General features: G+C 43.3%; 1 protein-coding gene and 1 long non-coding RNA gene across 3 annotated transcripts in view; one reads left to right on the top strand and one right to left on the bottom strand.

Moving 5' to 3' along the window:
- ICA1 (islet cell autoantigen 1) overlaps nucleotides 1-266 on the bottom strand; it is a 161237-nt gene extending 160971 nt beyond the window's left edge. The window contains 1 exon segment of the mRNA XM_017893892.1: nucleotides 250-266. The gene's annotated coding sequence lies outside the window, so the exon portion shown is untranslated.
- An 81-nt stretch (nucleotides 267-347) lies between these two features.
- On the top strand, nucleotides 348-2475 carry LOC108543418 (uncharacterized). 2 transcript variants are annotated; one of them, XR_001889563.1, is made up of 3 exons: nucleotides 348-658; nucleotides 819-1064; nucleotides 1169-2475. It is a non-coding gene; the product is annotated as an uncharacterized LOC108543418 (long non-coding RNA). The 2 variants fall into 2 exon arrangements; XR_001889564.1 differs by having other exon boundaries at nucleotides 736-1064.
- The last annotated feature ends 2671 nt before the right edge of the window (nucleotides 2476-5146 follow it).

Genomic DNA, 5146 nt, shown 5'->3' with positions numbered 1-5146 from the left:
TGGGTGGGTGGTGGGCTGGCGTGGGTGCCGGTGCTCCCAGCGCTGGGGCCGGAGCGCGGAACGCTTCCCTCCCGCTCCCCCGGGGCTGACGCACGCTCTCATGGCGCGCGCATCCTCCAGACCTTCCCAGGCCGGAGGGAGGAGGGGAGAGGAAGGGACTGATGCGGTTCCCGCACCGGGATCCGGGACCCGAGGAGGCGACCCGCCTATCACGCGCCGCCCGCGGAGGGCAGAGAAGGCAGCTCCTACCAGGCGTCCCCGACCGTCCCGGCTGCCGGGCGTCTCCTACTGCCTCCTGCAGCCCGCCCGGCGCGCCCCCGCCCCGACCCCGGAGGGCAGGTACCTCGGAGCCCCGGCCCCCAGGAGCCTCCCGGCCGCGGTCGGAGCGTCCCTGCGGATCACTCATCCGACGTCAGCGTCAGCCGAAGGCGAGGGAAAGGGGCGGGGGAGCGCAGGAACCGGCCCTTCCTGCGGCGGCCGCCACCAGCCGGAATGGAGCCCGTGCGCGCCGCAGCGCAGCGCAGCGGCCGGGGGGTGCGGGCGCCCTTGCCGCCCGGATACCTACCGCTGCTTGGGCGCCCCCACTGCCTCCCTTCCCCGCTTCTCCCCTCCCGCAGACGCCGGCCGGGGCGACCCCTCCCAGGGTGACCAGGGGGAGGTGAGTGGCGTTGACCTCACCTTGCCTGGGGCGGGTCGGGGACTCGGGGAGTGAGTCTCTCTCTCTCTACTCCCCAGGGTCTCTCCTCGACCCCCATCTCCTGGGGTATCCCCCGCTCGGATCCGCCGCCCAGAGTGACCCCGCCCCTGCTCTCCGGCAGGTGTTCCACGTGGCCATAGCGTTTGCGTCACAATGACCTGGTGGACAGGTGGGAGCCACAGCATACACCCCAGGGTTCCCTCCGTGCCGTGCGTAGTGCCTGCTGCTTGCTTCCAGGTTAAATTTCTGTAGCTTTAGAGGACGGGAGACTTCATGACTTCAATGCCAAGAAAAGTTACAGAGGCCTGCTGTACCTGGAAATCAAGTTTGAGCTTCAAGAATAAAGGCCATGTTTTAAAACAGCTGTGTATGTATAGTTATATATTTTCATTCCCATATATTTCTGTATCTTTTATTTTTAAGTTGTTGCCATTTATAGCAGTTTCATCTTCTCTTATCCTTTGTCACCAGGAAAGAACCAAACCATTGTTTAGAGACCCTGCAGTGTACAGATGACAGGAAGAAAAAGTGTTGGCGTAGCTGCTTCCTAATGTTATCTACGTGGAAATGAAACCTCAATATACTATGACTTCATCCCTGGTTATGTTGTATATTTATAAATAAGTTCATTCAGTCGTCGCTGAAACAATTTGAAAGGGCCGAATGATAGTCATTGAGTAATGATGCAGACAAATCTGAAATCCTGCGCTAACATGGATGGAGTGCTAGCTATATGTCCGGCATATGCTGTATGCTTTACATTTAATCCTTACAGCAACCCAATACTGTAGATAAAATCATTATTCCGATTTCACAAATGAATACACTGCCCAGAGTGCCATAAAGAGATTATTGAGCAGGGATTTGAATCTGAACTAGGAGACTTAGCTTAATCTGAAGATAGCTTGGTGTCTTGCCAGAATGGATGGAGAAAAAGTATAGAAGATGTTGATACTTTAATAGAAAGATAATAAGATAGCATAGCTCCAGAAATTTACATAACCTTTAAAGTTATTCTTTGGGGATTCTGTTTGTCATGTATTTGAGCCTGTCCTAGTCTAACACAAATTTTGGAGCTGAGTAAACAGCTCCTTAATAAGTGTATGAGTAAACAAATCATGAATATGGTCTACAAAATAGTAAATTGTTGAAAAGCTGAGATTCAGGATAAATTTTCAGAGAGAAAAGCATTGCTTATATATATTTGGCTCTTACAAGAAACATTCAAACTAACCCGTTAACAACACAAGCCAAATGATTTTGCCATATGTAAGAAGAAGAAGAAGAATATCCAAAACCTTTAAAATGAGAAAGGCTTCCTTACAAAAGAAAGATTGTTAAGATATTTTAAGATACATTGATTCCAAGAACTGTAAATTTATGTGTAAAAATCTATTATTAGGAGTTAAAAGGATAAAGAGATTATTATTCTTTAACAGAATGAAGTGCCGTAATGAACGTCATAGGTGCTCAATAAACATTGACTGAGCATATCATCAGTTAATTGAAGCATTTTCCTGACTCTATAATGTTCTCTTTTCTACCAGTAGTGATTTACCAGTTATATTAAAACTTAATCAGAAGCCTCATTGGTCAAAGGCTGGCTTTGGGATAAATATTTACATCTGTTACAAAACAGCCAGTAGAATGGGAGGTTATGTGTGTGTTCAAAGTATCCCCTCAAAATGCAGATGATTGGAACAAAAGCATGAGGGGGAAAAACGGGGACAGCTGAGCTGCAACTGATTACACAGTTTTCTTTTACCCTTTCTGAATTCCAAGGTGAAAACTGTGACTGTGAGCCTAACCTGTTACAGAGGCTAAAAGTGGCTTCAAAAGCAATGTCTAAAAGAGAACAAATACCTTATACAAGCATTATGTAGTCAACATGGCACTGAAATTCTTTGGGCTCCCAGAAAGTTTAGGAGAAAACCTTAAATGACTTTTCATCATTCTAATTATTGTCCTAACACTTAGGATAATAGTTGAGAAAGGAGATAATAGACAACTCCTGCTCATTCTCCATCACCACAATGAGAGCTTTTCCTTCCCATTAAAAACATGGCTCCATCAATAACACTTGTATTTGTTTCTGAATAATCAGTTGTTTTCATCTTGCAGAACACCAGTGAGGTGCTAGTGAGAACCCGAAACAATTTCTAAGGAGAATGGCTGTTGAATGATGGGATCAGAAATTAGGAGAGAAATAAGGTGCATTTTCCAGTGTACAACAGGATGACAAAGAAAATTTTCTATGAAAAAAATCTTTATATATTCAATTCAATAATTTTTTCAAGAGCTTCCTGGATTCAAGTATGCTAATGGGACCACAAGAGTTGGATTTGTGTTAAGGTACTATCAGAGACTTGGCATAGCAGTGGATTAAATGAAATAGGAGTTTATTGTTTTCTCACTTAAATTGGAAGGTAGGCAGTCTAGGGCTGGTATGATTTCCACTGTGTCACTGGGCTGTTGCCCTTCTGTCATTCTATTCTGCCATCCTAGGCAAAGCAATATTGTCCAAAGGTAAACCCAGGCGAGGATGTAAATTGGTGGTGGAAACCGCTGGTGGGAATGTAAAATGGTGCAACCACTTTGGAAAACAGTCTGAAAGTTCCTTAAACGGTTAAACATAGAGCTACCATATGACCCAACAATTCCACTCCTAGGTCTATATGCAAGAGAAATAAAAACCTATGTCTACGGTACACAAATGTCTATGGCAGCATTATTCAAAATAGTCAAAAGGTCAAAACTAACCGTCCTGCTGTAGACAAATGAATAAACAAAATGTAGCATATTCACATAATGGAATATTCAGCCATGTAAAGGAATGAAGTACTACATTATGCTACAACTTAGACAAAACTTGAAACATTATACTGAGTGAAAGAAGCCAGTCACAAATATATTATTCCATTCGTATGAAAGTCCAGAATAGAGAAGTCTGTACAGGCAGAAAATACATTAGTGATCATTTAGGGCTGGAGAGAGTATGGGTGGATAGGGAGTAAGATCTAAAGAGTACAGAGTTTCTTTTTGTTTTTTTTTTTATTTTCTTTTCTTTTTTTTGAGACAGTCTTGCTGTGTCCTGCAGTGTGGAGTGCAGTGGCACAATCTTGGCTCACTGCAACCTTCACCTTCCAGGTTCAAGTGATTCTCCCGCCTCAGCCTCCTGAGTAGCTGGGATTACAGGCATGCACCACCATGCCAAGCTAATTTTGGTATTTTTTGTTTGCTTGGTTTTTGTGTTTTTGTTTTTTTGTTTGTTTTTTTGAGACAGAGTCGCACTCTGTTGCATAGACTAGAGTGCAGTGGCATGATCTCAGCTCACTGCAGCCCCCATCTCCTGGGTTCAAGGGATTCTCCTACCTCAGCCTCCTGAGTAGCTGGGACTACAGGTGTGTGACACCATGCCCAGCTAATTTTTGTGTTTTTAGTAGAGACAGGGCTTTGCCATGTTGGCCAGGCTGGTCTTGAACTCCTGACCTCAAGTGATCCACTCACTTTGGCCTCCCAAAGTAGTAGGATTAGGAGTTTCTTTTTCATGTGTTGAAAATGTTTTACAATTGGTTGACTGGTGATGTTTACAATATCTGCAATATGCTAAAAACCATTGAGATGTGCATTTTACAATTCATTGTGAATTAGTGGCATGTGAATTATGTCTCGGTAAAGCTGTTTAAAAAGTAAAAAAAAAAAGGTTCATAGTTTTATTGGCAGGTACACACACATGTGTGCACACATGTACACTAAATCCAGTGTCTTCCCCAGGAATAGTTACAGGGTAAGAACCATACAACAAACCCCCAAATATGTGACTTATTTTCAGATTTCTGGATACTATTCAAATTCTACTGGCACTAAGAAGCTAAATATGAGGAAACAGGACAGAAAAATCTGTTAATGAAAGAGAAATATTTCAGATCCATCCACTGGATACCTCTTGATAATATAAAGGAAAGTTCCTGCCGCACAAATAATTTGCAAGTGTGCTCTAGTCTTATAGCATCTCAGCCTTCTTAGCTATCTCTGTTTAAATGCAGGAAGAAGCAGACTACCTGCCAAAACAATCCTTTTGGATAAGGACAAACACAGATAATAGTGAATTTTATGGAATTGAACTTAACAAGGAGGTAAAGTGATACTATGTCCTGAAAAATTAATATTAATGGAGGATACCATTGAAGGTAAAACAAAACCAGCTTCCCACTCTACCCGCCCCAAATCTGCACTTGCAGTAAAAACCCCCAAAAACAAAGCAAAATAAGAATTATGACACTAAAGCCCCAAACTTCTATTTTAATTCTTAAAAAAGAATACTCACTTCAGAGATATTTTCAAATTAATGCCAGTTATTTTGAATGAGCAAATTATAGGAATATTCATATAGGAAATAAGTTTTTCAGGAGCTATTTAATGGTCTTATGTCTTAAGGGTTCCTTTTAG

The sequence above is a fragment of the Rhinopithecus bieti genome, unplaced genomic scaffold, assembly GCF_001698545.2.
Source record: "Rhinopithecus bieti isolate Rb0 unplaced genomic scaffold, ASM169854v2 scaffold_23881, whole genome shotgun sequence".
In the NCBI taxonomy this organism is placed as follows: Eukaryota; Metazoa; Chordata; class Mammalia; order Primates; family Cercopithecidae; genus Rhinopithecus; species Rhinopithecus bieti.
Note: the sequence above shows the minus strand (reverse complement) of the source record. Positions and strands in the feature narration are given on the sequence as shown.